The following is a 22,702-nucleotide window of genomic DNA, read 5'->3' as shown; positions in this document are numbered from 1 at the left end:
CAACAAATTTTTCAACTCGGCAAAATCGGAGCCATGGGACTGCTGCTGCTGCTGTGGAACATATGGAGGCTTTTGGTACGGCTGCTGCTGCTTATGAGGGGACACATAATTCTGCTGCTGCTGCTGTGGGGGTGGAGTCGGATTTTGGACATTTTGGCTACTCCACCTCAAGTTTGGATGGACATTCGGCTCAAAATAAGTGTTTGTCTGCCTATAATGTTAAAAAGCAGCACAAGACTCATAGGGGCTAGGACAAAAATCTGAAACATGTCCTTCAGCTCCACATCTCTTGCAGACGAAAGGACCGTCTGACACAGCATTCACTTGATAAATCCCTCCTTTTGAAGCTCCTCCCAACTCGTACTTATCAAATCTCGCCGTAAGAGCCTCTAATGCAGCTACAGAAGGGGATTCAGCAGCTCTCCTTTGATTTCCCATGGAATTTCCATGCTCAGCTTTATGGGTGGCCATATCATCAATGATTTTCCACCCCTTAGTTTCTCCAACATTCTCCTGGAATCTGCCATTAGCTGCAGCATCCAGGATAGCTCTCTGATCGTCATAAAGCCCATTATAAAACTGATTGCATAGGCTCCATTGCTCGAACCCATGGTGCGGAATAGTTCACTCTAGCTTCTTGAAACGGACCCATGCCTCATGAAAATTCTCATCAGGACCCTGTTTAAAACTCGTGATCTGAGCTCTAATGGCATTGGTCTTCGAGGCAGAGAAATATTTCTTGTAGAATGCTAGGGCCAGCGAATTCCAATCAGTGATCTCATTAGCAGCTCGATCCAGGTCTCGGTACCACTCCCTAGCAGCATCACGAAGTGAGAATATAAACATCGTCTCCTTCACCTGGTCCTGGGTCACACCTGCTGGTGGGGGTATTGAGCAGCAGTAGTCAATGAATGTCTCCATATGTTTAGCTGCATCTTCATTTGCAGCTCCCCCGAATTGGTTTCTCTCAACCAAGTTAATATAAGACGGTTTTGGTTCAAATTTTCTGTCCGTCCCTGGTAATGCGAATTCCTTATAGAGATTCGCAGATGTTGGCTCGGAGTGACTGGCTATACTTGTAACACCCCCATACTCCAAGTGCCTTACCAGGACCACTCAGGTATGAAGACATTACCATCTCGGTTACCCGAGGCAATGATAATCAAATAACAATGAAGAAACAACGTTTATTATAAATAATTAGCGAATAGTTACAATCCTCAAAACCAAACCAAAAGTACGATACATGATCTCAAACTGACTGTTCTAACTGAAATGTAAATACTAATAAGCTACAGCGGAAGACTCCTATCATCATGTCGTGGCATCCTAGCTATCCCAGTACTCGTCTCAATACCTGCTCAACATCTGCTCACCATCCCCGAATGGATCACCGCAGTTTACAAAACAACACCGGGTCGTACTAATCACACAATTCAATATATACTAACAATAAGATAAACAGATGACTTAATGTCACACACACACACTCACGCCAAATCCAATCATCTCAATCACCGATCGTCCATCCCTTTGGACCCATTACCGCGATGGGGGGCAGCCGTACCCACCAAATCCCCGCTCCACATAGTGAGCGATAACCCTGTCCATTAATGTGCACATCCCTTGTGTGGCGGGTTCCACAGAAGGCGAAACTAGGGCGTGAAGCCACTCCCGCAAGTGACCCCACTCGGCCCGAGGCCACGCCTCGCTAACCATCAACAACGATCACAACCACAATCACAATACAATTATTATATCAAACAACCAAATACAATACATCAACCAATATCCCATTATGGGACTAATACTGAGTAGGGAATCCTACCTGGTATGCACACAATCAGACGGTCTCTACTGCTGAGTCAAAAAGCCTCTTCTATGAACCCTCCTCCTATCATACAACAAATAGAGGCTACCAAATCACATACTACACATAAAACCCCCAAATCTCTAAATTAGGGTTTAACCAAATCTAAGGAAAGACAATAAAAAGGGTACATAGATCTTACCCTCGACACAAGGAACTCAACGGTATGAACAACGATAAGAACTGACCCTCCAAACTCCGGGGATTGCTAATAATGCGATTAAGAAGATGAACTTGCTTGCTTTCTCTCTTAAACAGTAATTTAGGTTTTGTAAAAGTGATTTAGAATAATGACGACAAAGCTTAAATACCTTAATCGCATAATTAACAAAACCCGAGAAAACTCCCTGTAAAACCGGCTACTCGATCGAGTACCCCCTTACTCGATCGAGTGCCCCAGCTACTCGATCGAGTACCCAACAGGTCAGAAACTTTTCTAAAACGCAACTTACCCTTACTCGACAGAGTAAGGCCTACTCGATAGAGTACCCCAAAACTTACAAATACGGAGTATTACAGTCTTCCCTCCTTAAAAGGAACTTCGTCCCCGAAGTTTAAACCACTACTAAACAAAGGGACTCCCATAACATTCCCGACTCAACAACCACAACAAAATTCAACATAAAACATGATACTAACCCAACTCATCCCGACAAACATACCGACACAACATATAAAAGGGGTATAAAACTCTTAAAAACTATTCGCGATCATCTCCTACCCCCCTAAAAGAAACAAGGTTACGTCCCCGTAACCATACATACCTGATCAAAAAGGAAAGGGTAACGCTCTTTCATAGCCTCCTCGGGCTCCCACGTAGCTTCCTCGGTCTCGTGGTTAGACCAAAGGATCTTGAGCAGAACTGTCTCACCATTCCTAGTCTTTCTAACCTTTCGGTCTAGAATCTGTTTAGGCACCTCAAGATATGATAAGGACTCATCAAGCTCTAAGTTCTCGGCCTCTAACACATGTGACGGGTCACTCACATACTTCCGCAGCTGCGATACATGAAACACATTATGCACTCTCTCTAACGCAGCTGGTAAAGCCAGACGATAAGCAACTTCCCCAACTCGCTCTAAAATCTCATAAGGTCCTATAAACTTCTGACTTAGCTTGCCTTTCTTCCCAAATCTCATAACCCCACGCATAGGAGACACTTTCAAAAGAACCTTATCCCCAACCTGAAACTCTATATCCCGGCGATGTAGATCTGCATAACTCTTTTGTCGATCCTGAGCTGCTCTCATCCTTTCCCTGATCATCTTAATCTGTTCCACCATCTCATGCACCATCTCTGGTCCCAAAACCACTGCTTCAGCACTATCGTCCCAACAGATTGGACTCCTACATCTTCTCCCATACAAAGCCTCAAACGGTGTCATACCAATACTACTGTGATAGCTGTTATTGTAAGAAAATTCTATCAAGTCCAACCTCTGCTCCCAGCTACCACCAAAATCCATCACACAAGCTCGCAACATATCCTCAAGAGTCTTGATTGTTCTCTCGTCGCCCGTCTGTCGCAGGATGAAATGCCGTACTCATCTTCAAAGTTGTTCCCAACGATTCCTGCAACTCCTTCCAAAACCTCGATATAAACCTCGCATCTGTGTCAGACACTATGTCCTTAGGGACTCCATGTAACTTCAACACATTCTTTCGATAGGCCATAGCCAGTTGTGCCTTAGTCCATGTATCTTTCATTGGAACAAAGTGAGCTGACTTGGTCAGTCGATTCACTATTACCCAAATCATGTTGTTACCTTGTTGACTCTTTGGTAAACCCACAATGAAGTCCATGGAAATGGATTCCCACTTCCACTCAGGTACCTCTAAAGACTGAATCTTACCTTGTGGTCGTCGCTGTTCCCCTTTAACTCTCTCGCATGTCAAACAACGGACACAAACTCATTTGTCTCTTTCTTCATCCAGGCCACCAAAACGCGTTTTCTTCAAATCCTTGTATAGCTTGTCACCACCTGGATGTACTGAATATGGTGTACAATGTGCCTCTGCCATGATAGTCTTTTTCAACTCCTCATCATTAGGAACACACCACCTACCATCAAACCTCAAACTACCATCTGTATGAATAGAAAACAGGGACACTGTCCCTTTCTCTACTCCAGCTCTCCACTCCACTATCTTAGGGTCCAACGCCTGCTTACCTCGAATGTCATCATAAAACTCAAGATGTACTGTCATATCACCCATGGCATCTCCTTTCTGCATCATATGTATCCCAAAACTCGCTACCTCATCTCTCAGCCTCATCAAAGATAGAGTTGTAGACAGAGAATGTACACTCTTCCTACTCAAAGCATCAGCTACAACATTGGCTTTCCCTTCATGGTAGATGATTTCCATGTCATAATCGCCAATCAGCTCCATCCACCTCCTCTGTCTCATGTTCAACTCCTTCTGAGTGAAGATGTACTTGAGACTCTTGTGATCAGAAAATACCTTAAAGATTGCTCTATAAAGGTAATATCTCCAAATCTTGAGAGCAAACACCACTGCACCCAACTCCAGATCATGAGTAGGGTAGTTCTCCTCATAAGGCTTCAATTGCCTAGAAGCATAGGCAATCACTTTACCATTCTGCATCAACACACATCCCAACCCATTCTTCGAGGCATCTGTATAAACCTCAAGTTCTCAGTCCCTTCAGGCAATGCTAAGACAGGAGCTGTTGTCAAACGCTCCTTTAGTGTTTGGAACTCCGTCTCACCACTCTCATCTCAACGAAACATGTTCTCTTTCCTCATCAACGCGGTCATAGGTCTAGCTATCTTGGAGAAATCCTTCACGAACCGTCTGTAGTATCCAGCTAAACCCAAGAAACTCCTAACCTCAGCAACATTCTTCGGTGCTTCCCACTTTGGCACTGCCTCTATCTTCGCCGGATCCACAGCTACTCCATCTTTAGAGATTACATGCCCCATAAAAGCAACTTTCTCTAACCAGAACTCACACTTGGATAGCTTAGCATACAACTCATGATCCCTCAAAGTTTGCAACACGATCCTCAGATGCTCCTCATGCTCCTCCTTAGTCTTAGAGTAGACTAAGATGTCATCGATAAATACCACTACAAACTGGTCCAAGAACTGTCTGAAGATTCTATTCATCAAATCCATAAACACTGTCGGTGCATTAGACAACCCAAATGGCATTACTACATATTCATAATGGCCATACCTCGACGTGAAAGCTGTCTTTGGTATGTCCACCTCTCTAATCTTCACCTGATGGTACCACGACCTCAGATCAATCTTAGAAAAGACTGATGCACCACTCAACTGATCAAACAGGTCATCTATCCTTGGCAAAGGATACTTGTTCTTTATCGTCACTCGGTTCAGCTCCCTGTAATCTATACATAACCTCAAACTCCCATCTTTCTTCTTCACGAAAAGAACTGGTGCTCCCCACGGCGATACACTTGGTCTAATGTATCCCTTCTCTATCAAATCATCCAACTGCTTCCTAAGCTCCTCCATCTCCTTAGGACCCATGCGGTACGGTGCCTTAGAGATTGGCCCCGTCCCTGGTTTCAACTCAACGGTGAAATCTATCTCCCTCTTCGGTGGCAACCCCGGAATCTCCTCTGGAAAAACATCTGCAAACTCTCCCACCACTGGTATCTCATCAACTGTCGGACTCTCTACTCGGTCATCTCTCACATGGCACAGATCAAAGGGCACCCCTTCCTCGACAAGACTTCAAGGTAACATTGCAGAATCAACTTAACTTTGGGTTTGACTAGAAACCCACGATAAGACACACTAACGCCCTTAGGACCTCTTAAAGACACTTTCTTTTGATGACAGTCTATCTTAGCTTTATACTTTCCTAACCAATCCATCCCAACTATCATCTCAAAACCGTCGAAAGGAAACTCTAGCAAGTCTACAGGGAAATCAACTTGCCCAACTATCATAGATACATTTCTAAACAATCTTCCACATGATACAGACTCACCCGAAGGTATAAAAACTCGCTCACTAACAGACTCATATACCCTCAAACCCAACCGTTTAACATGACTCGAAGACACAAACGACTGAGAAGCCCCTGAATCAAACAAAACAAAGGTATGAACGCCATTTACAAGAAAAGTACCGGTGATAACGTGCGCATCTTCTTCAGCTGCTTTCTTCTCCATCATGAATAACTTGCCACTGGTCTTCTGCCCACCTCCCTGGACAGTACTGGCTGATGTGGTCGACTTAGCACCCGACCCTTGATTGTTGTTGTTATTCGTTGGTGGTTTCTGATAAGAATTATCTCCGTTGCGGTTGCCTCCACTCTAGTAACTCTGACTTCCCCGGTTTGGCCATGATCCAGCCGGTCTGTTGCTCGCGAAGCTGTGCGCAGGTCTCTGTAAAGATCCTGGTGCACTTGTGCACTCATCTCTCTTGTGGCCTACACCACCACAGCTATAGCAGGTCACTCCCCAACTATTATTCACACTTCCACGGCCACGCCCAAAGGAAGCCCCAGCACTGAACCCAGACCCAGAAGAAAATCCCTTAGCCTGATTGTGGTTGCCTTTCTTGTGATTAGATTGGCCACCACCCTCGCTCTCAGACTTCCTCTTCTCACCACCTAACCTCTCCTGAGCCATCTCCACCAACCTCTCAGCTCTCCCAGCCCTCTCATAGGCTTCCTTAACATCGTAAGGACTCCCACGGGTAACTTATCCATAATCTTAGGGGTCAACCCCCCTCAAACCTCAACGCCAGGTTCTCCTCACTCAAACCCATATCCTCAACATACCTAGACTTCTCATTGAATTGCCTGTAGTACTCGGCCACGACATCTCGGCGGTCATCTTAAACTGTCAAACTCTTCCCTCAACTTACTCCTCACATGTTCTGGTACAAACTCCTTCCTCACAGCCCTACGAAACTCCTCCCAAGGTATAGCAGGTAACCCTTGGTTTGTATATATTTCCTTAGCACTCACCTTCACTAAATCCCACCACTTGCCATTTTGCCTCCCTCGGATAGAACGCAACTGTTCCACTCTCATCTCATCCGGACAAAGTGAACCAAATCTAATATGTTCTCCATCTCTCTCAGCCAACTATCAAGAAGGTTAGGCTCCCCAACTCCCTTGTACTCTTTCGGGTTAAACCTCGCCATATAGAGGCTGATTTTAGAATGATCAACCTCCTTATCCTTATCTTTATTCTTATCCTCATTCACTTTCTTTAGGGTCTCAGTAAGAGCATTCTGGTGCTCTAACATCTTAACGATGTCATCCATGGTCATAAGCTCAGCTCTCGCATACAAAGCAGTCTTCTTGGGCGGCATCTTGAAACTATATATAAGAAAGGGTAGACATAAACACACGTACTAAACCTCAAAGCATGAAAACACGCTGCCCAAAACCTACTCGATCGAGTTCCCAAACACACTCGATCGAGTAACGGGCTACTCGATCGAGTGCCCCACATACTCGATCGAGTACCCAAACTTCAGACCCCAAACAGACCTTCTGATCTCTTACATACTCGACCGAGTAGCTAACTCCCTACTCGATCGAGTACCCCTAGTTACTCGATCGAGTACCCAAAAACACGATTCTGGACTCAAAACCGTCAAAAACCCACCCGATCGAGTCAGTCCCACTCGATCGAGTCATGCCAATTCAGAAACGCTACCCGCATGCTATATCATATGCTAACATGCTAAACTTTATAAACCACATTATATCATAATACACATGCTACGCATCTTTTCCTACTATCTACGAGTTCATTTCATCATGTTATTAAATGCCACGTTGTAAAACATTCAACATGTTATCATTCCATCAACAGTTTCCACATATTTCATTAACCTTTAACATTCTCAACCTTCAACTTCGAACATCCAACAATTAACACATTTCATCACATTCTTACACAAGTTAACCAAACACACATACGACTCGACAAACACTCCCCCCATGTGACCGGTTCAAAGTTGTAGGGCGACCCCGCGACTTTAGGACGTCTCCCAAGCCTTTGCATTAGCTCCTACAACTTTTACCCCGGGTTCATTTTAATTGACTCCCTATGTTCATTAGGTTCATTGGTTACAGGTTTCAGGATCGTTTCTCTTATACAATTTGTAACACCCCCATACTCCAAGTGTCTTACCGGGACCACTCAGGTATGAAGACATTACCATCTCGGTTACCCGAGGCAATGATAATCAAATAACAATGAAGAAACAACGTTTATTATAAATAATTAGCGAATAGTTATAATCCTCAAAACCAAACCAAAAGTACGATACATGATCTCAAACTGACTGTTCTAACTGAAATGTAAATACTAATAAGCTACAGCGGAAGACTCCTATCGTCATGTCGTGGCATCCCGGCCTATCCCAAGACTCATCTCAATACTCGCTCAACATCCGCTCACCATCCCCGAATGGATCACCGCAGTTTACAAAACAACACCGGGGTCAGTACTAATCACACAATTCAATATATACTAACAATAAGATAAACAGGACACTTAAATCACACACACACACTCACGCCAAATCCAATCATCTCAATCATCGATCGTCCTTTGGACGGCCCGCGATGGGGGACCGCAGCCGTACCCACCAAATCCCCGCTTCACATAGTGAGCGATAACCCTGTCCATTAATGTGCACATCTCTTCTGTGGCGGGTTCCGCAGAAGGCGAAACTAGGGCGTGAAGCCACTCCCGCAAGTGACCCCACTCAGCCGAGGCCACGCCTCGCGAACCATCAACAACGATCACAACCACAATCACAATACAATTATTATATCAAACAACCAAATACAATACATCAACCAATATCCCATTATGGGACTAATGCGAGTAGGGAATCCTACCCGGTATGCACACAATCGACGGTCTCTCTCACGAGTCAAAAAGCCTCTTCTATGAACCCTCCTCCTATCATACAACACATAGAGGCTACCAAATCACATACTACACATAAAACCCCTAAATCTCTAAATTAGGGTTTAACCAAATCAAAGGAAAGACAATAAAAAGGGTACATAGATCTTATCCTCGACGCAAGGAACTCAACGGTATGAACAACGATAAGAACTGACCCTCCAAACTCCGGGGATTGCTAATAATGCGATTAAGAAGATGAACTTGCTTGCTTTCTCTCTTAAACAGTAATTTAGGTTTTGTAAAAGTGATTTAGAATAATGACGACAAAGCTTAAATACCTTAATCGCATAATTAACAAAACCCGAGAAAACTCCCCGTAAAACCGGCTACTCGATCGAGTACCCAAGGTACTCGATCGAGTACCCCCTTACTCGATCGAGTGCCCCAGCTACGCGATCGAGTACCCAACAGGTCAGAAACTTTTCTAAAACGCAACTTACCCTTACTCGACAGAGTAAGGCCTACTCGATAGAGTACCCCAAAACTTACAAATACGGAGTATTACAATACTTGCTTCTTCAGCCATGTCTGGAGATGTGACGGTCTCAGCTGAGGAAGTAGAAATAGGTGACGAAGGTGGATCCTCCTCAAACAACTCGTTCTCATAAAAACTAGAATGATAACCAGACTCTTCCTCTGCCTATTGTTCTTTAAATAATCTCCTCTTCACGCGCAAAGTCCTCTCAAGCTCGAGATCAAGGGAAAATAATTCGCCTTGTTGAGACCTGCGCATAAGATGAAACTACAAGAAGAATATGAGAATAGTTTAAGGAACAAATGTCCCTTAAACTAAGAGAAAGACTAAAAATAAAACAACTAAAAATTTTAAACAATTGCCTCCCCGGCAACGGCGCCAAAATTTGATACCGTCGTAGAGTACCAAAGATAAATTTATAATTCCAAACTACTATTATAGATAGTGGCAGTCAGGGTCGAACCACAAGGAGGCGATGCAATTAATAGTTATCTAATTTTAGTCTTAAAGTAACAGTAAAAAGGGGGGTTTGAATTGAGTTAATCTATAATTAAAGGCAATAAATGAAAAGTAAACTAAGCTAATAGATAAAATCAAATATTAAAAGGGTGCTTAGATGGTCGGTTCACTATAGTTTCGGCGGCAGTATACTAGGTAGATCTAAAATAATCACGTGAGACGGGAAAATAAGAAGTCCTCTCGGTCCGTTCTTAACAGGTAGCATCTTTCGATCTCGTTACAGGTCCCTAATATCACTAATGCTAACTTTCGTCCTGAAAAGTGATTTAAAGGTCTAAATTAACTTATCTCTCGATCTTATTAATTTAGTCGTCTTAATTAGGTAGTCTATTTCCCTTCCCTATCTTTCGATCTTATCGGGTCGGTCATTTCCTAAACATTCAACTAGTCGCGTGCACTCGATTCGTCAAATATAGCAATTAAATTAATTAAAACGAAGTAAAACTCACGTGGTCAGTCGATCGACCAGGGTAGGCAGTCGATCGACCGTGGCGCGACTCAAACCCACGAATTCCAATGCCGCCTACTTCTACAGATTCCCTACATCCTAGCACAGGGTATTTAGCTACTCATACTCATGATAAAAACAGCAATAAGATTATCAAATAAAGCTAACGAATTCATACTTAAATTAATAAAATGAACAATTAACATAAACGATAATCGGCTTTGGGAATTCTAACCTAACAATTCTATACTACGAATGAATGAAAGATAAACTGAAATTATGGAACAAAGGAATACCAGTAGATAGCAGGAAGAAACTCGAAAGTAACGAACGAAAATAAAGCCAATAGAACCGATTGTATTGAATGATTAAACTTGAATGCAAACCCTAATTATTTCTGTAACTGACCAAAAAAGACTTGATTAAAGCTTCCTTGTTATTCTGAAAACCAAGGTTACATTATATAGGAATATCACGTAACACTTATTCCTAAACCTAATATACAATGGGCTTCTAACTTCTCGTCCTTTTAATTTGCGTCAGAATCAACGGTTTGGTCGATCGACCATGCAAGGCAGTCGATCGACTGGTCAGCGCTGAACAGGATCTACTGGAAGTCGTGCTCTGGTCGATCAACCATGGGCAGCAGTCGATCGACCACTATAGCTGGTAGTCCGCTTCTAATTCTTCATAAAGTTGTCTTTCAGGCCTCGAAATGCGCACCAAGTTCGTTTCTTGAGTAAATACTTCACGTCAAATGCAATACAAGGTACTCGGGGAGGGATTTAGCTCAATTTCTACTCATTTCCGCATAAATCTGCAATATTACATAAAAATACGAAAGTAGACGAAATGGGGCAAATAGTAGCATAAACTACATAATTGAGCTTTGAAATGCGTGTAAAATAAGGTGTAAAACAACATATTTAGGACACGCATCAGACTCAACGGAATATAAGACGGTCTTGTGTTCCAGGGCTAGTAGATGGATTTAAGGAAATTCGTCGACCAAGGGTTCTAGAGGTAGAATTAGTCAAACGTTGACTTACCGAATTTACACGATTATAGAATGTTTCGCCCAAGCGATGCTCATTTTTGTTTAAAAACGGATCTTGGAATCATTTATATAATTTAGTGGGAGATCGTTATATAAATGTTAAAACTTGTTAAACATATTTTACAAGTAATTTTAAAAACAATGAATATTAATATTTCCTTGTTTGTTGTAGTATTTTAATTCGCAATGGCAACTTCATCAACTCCATCGAATACTCCACTAGGCAAAGATTCATGGCTAAGGTCCGTAATGGACAAATGTACCTTAAAAGATGACGGTAGTAACTTTCTTGAATGGGAATCCAACATCAAAAGTGTCGCGTTGTCCGACAACGTACTCACTTAATTGACCGATGCCCCTCCCATCGAGCCCGGTTCAAGGGCTTCATCGGCGGTGCGGACCGCCTATGATGACTATATAAGGATGTCCAATGATATCAAAAATGTGTTGATATGGTCGATGTCCCCAAGTCTCAAGCTTTCATGCATTTCTTTGAATGCGTGCGAGATATTCACTCGTATGACTATTATGTTTTCACAAACACCTAAAGTCTGACAATACGAAGCGGCGGCACACTTCTTTGAAGCAAAGCTTGAGAGAGGCCAAAAGGTTGGTCCCCATGAACTCAAAATGGTCGAATATGTTGACATTTTAGAGCGTCTAGGGTGTAAAATTCCTAAAACTTATGTGGTGGATCGCATCCTCCACTAACTTCCTACCAAGTTTGCCCACTTTAGGGTAAACTATAACATGAATGGCATGGATAAGAGTTATCATGAAATTCATGCACTCCTCACCCAAGCGGATAGGGATATGGAAGCTAGTGGGAGTGAGAAAGAAGATGTTCTAACCATGAAGTTAAAGAACATGTCCCTTGGAGTTAGGAAGGGAAAAAGGAAAGAGAAGTCCCAATTCAAGAAATCGTCAAAGAAACAAGATAAGGGAAAGGGGAAAGCGGTTGAGAATGGCAAACCCATGGCAAAGAATGTCAAACTCTCTTAGGCCGAATGTTTCCATTGTAATGGGAAAGGGCATTATAGGAGGAGTCTCCCCAAATACTTGGAGGACCTCAAGGAAGGGTATGTAACGCTTATTGGTATGATTTCCTCTCTCTATGTGATAGACATTAATTATGCTTGCACTTCCACTTGGGTACTAGATACCGGATGTGGCTCTCACCTTTGTAATCATTTGCAGGGTTTAAAGGACGTGCAAGCTCTAGCAAAAGGTGATGTGGATCTCCGCATGGGCAATGGAGCTAGAGTAGCGGCCGTTTCCGTGGGGACCTATGTGCCCACTTTAGCTAGTGGTTTAGAGTTGTTTTTAAAAAAAGTGTTATTTTGTACCAACTTTAACCAAGAACATCATCTCCATTTCCGCGTTAGATGCGGAAGGCTTTTTTTTTATGATTAAGGACAATTGTTGTACTTTTTCGTTGAATGATTTGGTGTATGGCAAGGTCATTTCAATTGGAGGTATTTATGTTTTAAATGATGTTAATGACGTTTATCATGTGGAAGCTAAAAAACTCAAAACGGGTGATCCAAATAAATCCTACCTTTGGCATTGTCGTTTAGGTCACATAAACGAAAGACGCATTAAGAGACTTGCTTCATCAAAAGTGTTCAAACCATTTGATTTCGAATGTTATGGTATATGCGACTCTTACCTTTTAGGCAATATGACTCATGCACCTTTTGCGGGAAAAGGGACACGAGCAAGTGAGGTTTTGGCTCTCATACATACGGATGTGTGTGGACCATTAACCATCACCGCTAGAGGAAGTTTTCACTACTTCATTACTTTTACTGATGACTTGAGTAGATATGGGTATATCTACTTGATGAAGAATAAGAGTGAAGCTTTTGACAAGTTCAAGGAGTTTCAGAATGAAGTAGAGAACCAATTGGATAAAAAGATTAAGACCCTACGATCCGATCGTGGTGGTGAATACCTAAATTCTGAATTTGATTCACACCTAAAAGATTGTGGTATAGTATCACAATGGACTCCTCTTGGCACACAACAATTAAATGGTGTAACCGAAAAGAGAAACCGAACTTTATTAGACATGGTACGGTCAATGATGAGTCTAACCGAGATTCCTGATTCATTTTGGGATTTTGCCCTCTTGTCTGCAATATTTTCACTAAATCGAAGCCCGACTAAAGCGGCCGATAAGACTCCATATGAGATATGGACAGGAAAAGTCCCTAATTTGTCATTCATGCGCATTTGGGGTTGCGAGGCTTATGTCAAGATTAAGTCTGACAATAAACTTGCACCCAGGTCTGACAAATGTCTTTTTGTAGTATATCCAAGGGAAACACGTGGCTATTACTTGTACAATAAAAACGAGAACAAAGTGTTTATGGCTCGTGATGCTGTCTTCCTAGAAAAAGAGTTTATTTCTAGAAGGCAGAGTGGGAGAAAATTTTAACTTGACGAAGTTCGAGAGCCACAAACCGAGAATGAGGTAGAGAAGAACGTGGAGGATAACGTTCCCTCCTCCTCTGCAACGGTGATCGTTCCTAGAACGTCAAGTAGGATTTCTAATCCACCTGACCGCTACCTTGGTAACATCGAAGAGGATGGTGTTTTATTACTTTTGGAAAGTGATGAACCCACTACCTACAAATCGGCCATGTCTAGTCCCAACTCCTCGCTTTTGCTAGAAACCATGCGGTCCGAAATGGATTCCATGTACGAGAACCAAGTATGGGACTTGGTGGATTTACCTGAGGGAGTGCGAACCCTTCAGTGTAAATGGATATATAAAATTAAGCTCGGCATGGATAAACATATAGATGTTTACAAAGCTAGTTTGGTGGTAAAAGGTTTCACCCAAGTTCATGGTCTACACTATGACGAAACCTTCGCTCCAGTCTCTATGCTTCGGTCAATTAGGATAATCTTAGCGGTTACCACGTTTCATGATTATGAGATTTGGCAAATGGATGTCAAAACCGCCTTCTTGAATGGGATTCTAGAAGAGGAAGTATACATGACACAACCTGATGGTTTTGTGTATACATCTAACCCTAAGAAGGTTTGTAAGCTCAAGAAGTCCATCTATGGTCTTAAGCAAGCATCTCGGAGTTGGAATTATCGCTTTGATCATGTTATTAAACAATACGGTTTCACTAGAAGTGTTGAAGAACCGTGTTTATACATGAAGTTTAGTGGGAGTAGTAAGGTTGCATTCCTTGTCCTATATGTGGATGACATATTGCTCATCGGGAATGATATTCCATCGCTCACTTCCGTTAAGGAGTGGTTACGGAATCACTTCCAGATGAAGGACTTGGAAGAGGCACAACGAATCTTGGGTATCCGGATCTATAGAGATAGGTCCAAAAGGATATTAGCATTGAGTCAAGAAGCTTATATTGACAAAGTTCTTGACCGGTTCAATATGAAAGACTCTAAAAGAGGATTTCTACCTATGGGCCAAGGGATTACTTTGAGCAAGTCACAGTCTCCCTCTACCCTAAGGAGATTTAACACATGAAGACCGTCCCTTATGCTTCTGCTGTTGGGTCTATCATGTATGCTATGATTTGCACTCGTCCCGACGTCGCGTATGCCTTGAGCATGACAAGTCGTTATCAAGCCAAGCCTGGTGAGAATCACTGGATAGCCGTAAAGAACATCCTTAAGTACTTGAGAAGGACTAAGGATTCGTTCTTAGTGTTTGGAGGAGAAACTGAGTTGCGTGTAAGAGGTTACACAGACGCAAGTTTCCAAACCGATCGAGATGATATGAAATCCCAATCTGGCTATGTGTTTATGCTAAATGGAGGAGTTGTTTGCTGGAAGAGCTTCAGCAAAGCATTACCGCAGATTCTACAACAGAGCCTGAGTACCTAGCAGCGTCTGAGGCTGCAAAGGAAGCTGTTTGGATTCGGCAATTCATGGAGGAACTAGGAGTAATCCATTCCACCAAAGATCCGATCACTCTATTTTGTGATAACAGTGGGGCTATTTTTCAAGCCAAAGAGCCGAAGTCTAGTAAAAAATCTAGACACGTTGAAAGGAAATACCATGTAATTAGAGATTATGTGGAAAGGAAGGAAATAGACATTTGTAAGGTTGGGACAGATGATAATATTGTTGATCCTTTAACCAAGCCTTTATCAAAGGCTAAGCATGATGGTCATGTCGTCGCAAGAATTGAGACGAGTACCAGATTTTCTTTAGATTATGGATATGTAATAATTGGATAGTGTATCACTTTATATATATATGATAATTGCATTCATTGTTTAGGCATTCTTTTATGAATTTTTTTATTTAGTATGACTAAATTTATAATACCTTGTTTATCTGAATAAGTTGTGAAGACAATGTTGAACACTATTCAAGTGAATAAGATGAACATTGTATTTTGTCCCTAGTCACTTAATGAGGTGACATCTCGGAGTGACTAGATTGTAAGTCGATTGATGGTTGTTCAACACCATGAGGTAATACGTGATGACTAGTCGATTACATAGACAGAGTGTGTGACATTTTGTCAGACAGTGACCATTTAGAGAGTCCTTTAGTTCTATTATAGACGCCTGGTCGTGGCAGGGATCTATAAGATGTTCATATGAGTCGATTCTTTTGACTGGAGACTATTATCCTAGTCAGTGCAGTTTACGAGTGACTTTGGTTTTTGTCCTAGGTCGTGCCGTGAAAGGAGGCCAAAGGGCATCTTCTGAGTCATGGTGATCTGTATTAAGCAAAGATAGATAGGGCATACAGGAATTGTCCACCCACGTTGGGTTACAATATCTCAAGGCCACTCGAGGAGTTGTGACTATAGTTGTGTGGCCACGCTCGGAAGTAATCTGTGGGATATTTTTCCGGTCTTGTAGTCACACTCCCGATCGAGAAAACCACTCGCGATATGTTCATGTGCAAGTACGACCTAAAAGACATCTTGCATTGAGTGGGAGATTAAAACGGACAAGAGAATTGATAGCGCACACCTTGTGTCGGACAAGTGGGAGATTGTTGGAGTTAGTGTCCTCCACAATAGTGCGTTACTTCATAAATCTCATTAAAGGAATATCATCAGGATATTTATTTTATGATCCTCGTCAGTTGATTAACGTAAATCGATAACGGTTGGCTGACTAGAGTTTGACGTTATTGTCGTGTGACGACGATGATCAACTGACCCCTTTCGGTCACACCTAAAGGAACAAACCCCAATTGACAACTAATTAATTGTATGAGATACAATTTATTTAGTCCCTTGATTTATTGACTAAAAGGTTAGTCGATTCTTTTAGAGAGATTTCGAGTTACGAACTCGAGGGCAACAGTTATTATTTAATTATGCGATAATTGAATAATAAATTTTATGAGACGGGTTTTAGTTAATTAATTGTTAATTCACAAAAATTGTACTAATTGATTAATGTAATTAATATTAGTACGTAAATAATATGTATAGCGGTACACATATATTTACGGAGTGTTTTGAACAAAATTAATCGGGAAACATTTAAATATAAAACGATGTTTAAAGTATAATTACACGTATTTGTGCGACAAATATAAGAACCAATATGGACCCGTAAATGGGCATTGGACCGTGTAAAATAGAGTGTAGTGGATGATTATAAACATAATCATTTCACTTTGTTTTACACTCTTCCTTAAATTAGCTTTTGTTCTATTTTATGTGATATGGGATTGGACATAAAAAAGACCAAATCCACTCCCTCACTCCACCTATACCACCCGGCCACTCCCTCCTTATTAGACCAACAATTGTTTATTTTTCCTCACTAGCTCACTTGTGTATTTTGCATGTGAAATAAAAATTGTTGGTTTATCTCTATAAAAAATAACAAAACCGTTTACTAAGATTTGTTAGTAAACAAAATATTCACTAAGAGTGTTAGTAATATTATAAATATTATCAAGGGTTAAATTTAACAAGTTTCTAGTTAATACTTGTTAGATTATTGGGTTTAGTTCTTGGGTGCTTCTTGGAGAAAACCTTCTCTTTGGAGGTTTGTACTAGGAGGATCATCCATCTATAATTAGCACAAGAATAATCTAGATAGGTGATCTAGATTGTGCCCATATTTACCATCAAATCAATGTAAGGAAACTTGTATTTCCTTAATCTTTTATTAATATGCTTTTATATTTGCATGTATGTTACATAGATCACTAAAACATCAAATTATGTGATAATTTGTTTTTAATTAAAGAGTCTAATTAGGATCTATGATCTATCAAGTGGTATCAGAGCTAGGCTTGTAATTTGCATGTTGATTTTTAGCATATTAAACAAATTATGAGATAATTTGGAAAAATCAAAATTGTGTTAGAAGAGGTTTTAGCACGAAAATTTTTGGGCATGCATACCTACTGATCTTAAAAGGTTTGTGGCAAATATTGGTGACTTGTGAAGTTATTTTGCTATTTTTAATGATTTTTTGTAGAAAATCGAGTCAAAAATACCGTATTTTGGTTAATAGTTAACTAAAAATAGTTAAAAATTGATTCAGGTCATGAAATTTTTATATTGCTTCATGCATATTTTTTACATATTGTATGTAAAATTTAGAAGGTTGGTTTGAAGTTTTGCATGTTTATTGATTTTATGAGATAAAAGTCGATAAAAGTGAAATAAATTAATCATAAATTTGATTTTTTACATATTGTATGTAAAATTTAGAAGGTTGGTTTGAAGTTTTGCATGTTTATTGATTTTATGAGATAAAAGTCGATAAAAGTGAAATAAATTAATCATAAATTTGAAACGGATGATTCCGCCCTTAATGAATTTATGTACATTCAAAAATATGATTTAAAAGTTAAAAGTGAAATTTAAAATGTGATTTCACCTTGTTTTGATGTTTATTGGTTTTAGTGGTTAAAAACCAATAAATATCGATCTTTTCTTCATAAAATTTATCCGAAATTTTTGGGCAATTTTTATGGCTTTTTGGTGTTATTGGGAGTGTTCTAGAATACTCAAAATTTTTAGTTTTAATTTTTGGTGATATTTTCAATTATTTTTGATTTATTATTTAAAAGTTATGATTTTACCGATTAAATTAGCAAATAACACCAAATCAAACTAATTATTCATCATCAAATTTGTGAGGAATAATTTTTGAGGTTTCAAAATAGTTTGGACAATTAGTTTGGACTTAAATGAGATTTAAGTGTTAATTATTGATTTTTAACAAGTTAAAAATCGATTAAATCCACAAAACCGAGCAAGATACCAACGATTGTTAGATAGGGCAATTTTGGCATCATTTTACAGCATTTTAAGCATATTTATTTATGTTGAATGAATGAATGTCATTTATTTAAAGTATTTATTTTGTTGTACCTAGTATGGCCTAGTTATTTTTAAACGTTATTACCCGAAATGAATGGGAATAACGATTTGTTTGTAATTTAAATACAATCTCGTCGGTTTGTAATTAATTAATAGTTTTATTTATTTTATTAATTAATGTATAATAGGAATAGCTATGTAATTTAATTGTTATAGTTATTTTTACCGGCGTTTCCAAAAGATGGATTAACATCAAGACGGAGTCTATTTTTAGAAAGGTGTTCCAAATCCCACAAGAAGAAGCCACTTTTGGAATGAAGAGGCAAGGGACCAAGGAGTTGGTTTCCGATATGTAATAGTCTAGTTTTTTATTAACTAGGAAGCCATACTAGGATTATTCATATGCTTGCTTGCTTTTATTTTTCCGCGCATACCAAAATCGCCATTCACGTGCATTTTATTTTCGCGGTTGTCAATTCACGTCTTTTACATTCACCGACTTAGTTCACTTATAGGGAATTTATGACTAAAATTGACAAGATCTCTCACATAACTAAAATTCAGATTAGCCTTACCAATTAGTAACACATATGAATCCCTTATTCATTAGAGCCACGCTCGCCCAAGCGAGGTGTTCTCTTTTTACCTCGGGTAAGTAGGGTGGTAAAAGGTTATCACGCGCCAAACTTGGTTGGACTCAACGGGATATAAGACGGTCTTGTGTTCCGGGGCTAGTAGATGGATTTAAGGAAATTCATCGACCAAGGGTTCTAGAGGTAGAATTAGTCAAACGTTGACTTACCGAATTTACACGATTATAGAATGTTTCGCCCAAGCGATGCTCATTTTTGTTTAAAAACGGATCTTGGAATCATTTATATAATTTAGTGGGAGATCGTTATATAAATGTTAAAACTTGTTAAACATATTTTACAAGTAATTTTAAAAACAATGAATATTAATATTTCCTTGTTTGTTGTAGCATTTTAATTCGCAATGGCAACTTCATCAACTCCATCGAATGCTCCACTAGGCAAAGATTCATGGCTAAGGTTCGTAATGGACAAATGTACCTTAAAAGATGACGGTAGTAACTTTCTTGAATGGGAATCCAACATCAAAAGTGTCGCGTTGTCCGACAACGTACTCACTTACTTGACCGATACCCCTCCCATCGAGCCCGGTTCAAGGGCTTCATCGGCGGTGCGGACCGCCTATGATGACTATATAAGGATGTCCAATGATATCAAAAATGTGTTGATATGGTCGATGTCCCCAAGTCTCAAGCTTTCATGCATTTCTTTGAATGCGTACGAGATATTCACTCGTATGACTATTATGTTTTCACAAACACCTAAAGTCCGACAATACGAAGCGGCGGCACGCTTCTTTAAAGCAAAGCTTGAGAGGGGCCAAAAGGTTGGTCCCCATGTACTCAAAATGGTCGAATATGTTGACATCCTAGAGCGTCTAGGGTGTAAAATTCCTAAAACTCTTGTGGTGGATCGCATCCTCCACTCACTTCCTACCAAGTTTGCCCACTTTAGGGTAAACTATAACATGAATGGCATGGATAAGAGTTATCATGAAATTCATGCACTCCTCACCCAAGCGGATAGGGATATGGAAGCTAGTGGGAGTGAGAAAGAGGATGTTCTAACCATGAAGTTAAAGAACATGTCCCTTGGAGTTAGGAAGGGAAAAGGGAAAGAGAAGTCCCAACTCAAGAAATCGTCAAAGAAACAAGACAAGGGAAAGGGGAAAGCCGTTGAGAATGGCAAACCCAAGGCAAAGAATGTCAAACTCTCCGAGGCCGAATGTTTCCATTGTAATGGGAAAGGGCATTATAGGAGTTGCCCCAAATACTTGGAGGACCTCAAGGAAGGGTATGTGACGCCTATTGGTATGATTTCCTCTCTCTATGTGATAGACGTTAATTATGCTTGCACTTCCACTTGGGTACTAGATACCGGATGTGGCTCTCACCTTTGTAATCATTTGCAGGGTTTAAGGGGCGTGCAAGCTCTAGCAAAAGGTGATGTGGATCTCCGCATGGGCAATGGAGCTAGAGTAGCGGCCGTTTCCGTGGGGACCTATGTGCTCACTTTAGCTAGTGGTTTAAAGTTGTTTTTAAAAAAGTGTTATTTTGTACCAACTTTAACCAAGAACATCATCTCCATTTCCGCGTTAGATGCAAAAGGCTTTTGTTTTATGATTAAGGACAATTGTTGTACTTTTTCGTTGAATGATTTGGTGTATGGCAAGGTCATTTCAATTGGAGGTATTTATGTTTTAAATGATGTTAATGACGTTTATCATGTGGAAGCTAAAAAGCTCAAAACGGGTGATCCAAATAAATCCTACCTTTGGCATTGTCGTTTAGGTCACATAAACAAAAGACGCATTAAGAGACTTGCTTCATCAAAAGTGCTCAAAACATTTGATTTTGAATCTTATGGTATATGCGACTCTTGCCTTTTAGGCAAGATGACTCATGCACCTTTTGCGGGAAAAGGGACACGAGCAAGTGAGGTTTTGGCTCTCATACATACGGATGTGTGTGGACCATTAACCATCATCGCTAGAGGAGGTTTTCACTACTTCATTACTTTTACTGATGACTTGAGTAGATATGGGTATATCTACTTGATCAAGAATAAGAGTGAAGCTTTTGACAAGTTCAAGGAGTTTCAGAATGAAGTAGAGAACCAATTGGATAAAAAGATTAAGACCCTACGATCCGATCGTGGTGGTGAATACCTAAATTCTGAATTTGATTCACACCTAAAAGATTGTGGTATAGTATCACAATGGACTCCTCCTGACACACCGCAATTAAATGGTGTAGCCGAAAGGAGAAACCGAACTTTATTAGACATGGTACGGTCTATGATGAGTCTAAACGAGCTTCATGATTCATTTTGGGGTTTTGCCCTCTTGTCTGCAATATTTTCGCTAAATCGAAGCCCGACTACAGCGGCCGATAAGACTCCATATGAGCTATGGACTGGAAAAGTCCCTCATTTGTCATTCATGCGCATTTGGGGTTGCAAGGCTTATGTCAAGATCAAGTCTGACAATAAACTTGCACCCAGGTTTGACAAATGTCTTTTTGTAGGATATCCAAGGAAAACACGTGGCTATTACTTCTACAATAAAAACGAGAACAAAGTGTTTGTGGCTCGTGATGCTGTCTTCCTAGAAAAAGAGTTTATTTCTAGAAGGCAGAGTGGGAGAAAATTTTAACTTGACGAAGTTCGAGAGCCACAAACCGAGAATGAGGTAGAGGAGAACGTGGAGGATAACGTTCCCTCCTCCTCTGCAACGGTGATCGTTCCTAGAAAGTCAAGTAGGATTTCTAATCCACCTGACCGCTACCTTGGTAACATCGAAGAGGATGGTGTTTTATTACTTTTGGAAAGTGATGAACCCACTACCTACAAATCGGCCATGTCTAGTCCCAACTCCTCGCTTTGGCTAGAAGCCATGCGGTCCGAAATGGATTCCATGTAAGAGAACCAAGTATGGGACTTGGTGGATTTACCTGAGGGAGTGCGACCCCTTCAGTGTAAATGGATATATAAAATTATGCTCGGTGTGGATAAACATATAGATGTTTACAAAGCTAGATTGGTGGCAAAAGGTTTCACCCAAGTTCATGGTCTACACTATGACGAAACCTTCGCTCTAATCGCTATGCTTCGGTCCATTAGGATAATCTTAGCGGTTGTCGCATTTTATGATTATGAGATTTGGCAAATGGATGTCAAAACTGCCTTCTTGAATGGGATTCTAGAAGAGGAAGTATACATGACACAACCTGAAGGTTTTGAGGATACATCTAACCCTAAGAAGGTGTGTAAGCTCAAGAAGTCCATCTATGGTCTTAAGCAAGCATCTCGGAGTTGGAATCATCGCTTTGATCATGTTATTAAACAATACGGTTTCACTAGAAGTGTTGAAGAACCGTGTTTATACATGAAGTTTAGTGGGAGTAAGGTTGCATTCCTTGTCCTATATGTGGATGACATATTGCTCATCGAGAATGATATTCCATCGCTCACTTTTGTTAAGGAGTGGCTAGGGAATC

General features: G+C 40.5%; 1 non-coding gene across 1 annotated transcript; it reads left to right on the top strand.

The window, feature by feature from the left end:
- Positions 1 to 604: 604 nt before the first annotated feature.
- LOC141620911 (small nucleolar RNA R71) lies at positions 605 to 711 on the top strand. Its single transcript, XR_012532065.1, has one exon. It is a non-coding gene; the product is annotated as a small nucleolar RNA R71 (small nucleolar RNA).
- The last annotated feature ends 21,991 nt before the right edge of the window (positions 712 to 22,702 follow it).

This window comes from Silene latifolia, chromosome 1 (genome assembly GCF_048544455.1).
Source record: "Silene latifolia isolate original U9 population chromosome 1, ASM4854445v1, whole genome shotgun sequence".
NCBI lineage: Eukaryota > Viridiplantae > Streptophyta > Magnoliopsida > Caryophyllales > Caryophyllaceae > Silene > Silene latifolia.
This window is presented reverse-complemented; position numbering and strand designations above follow the sequence as displayed.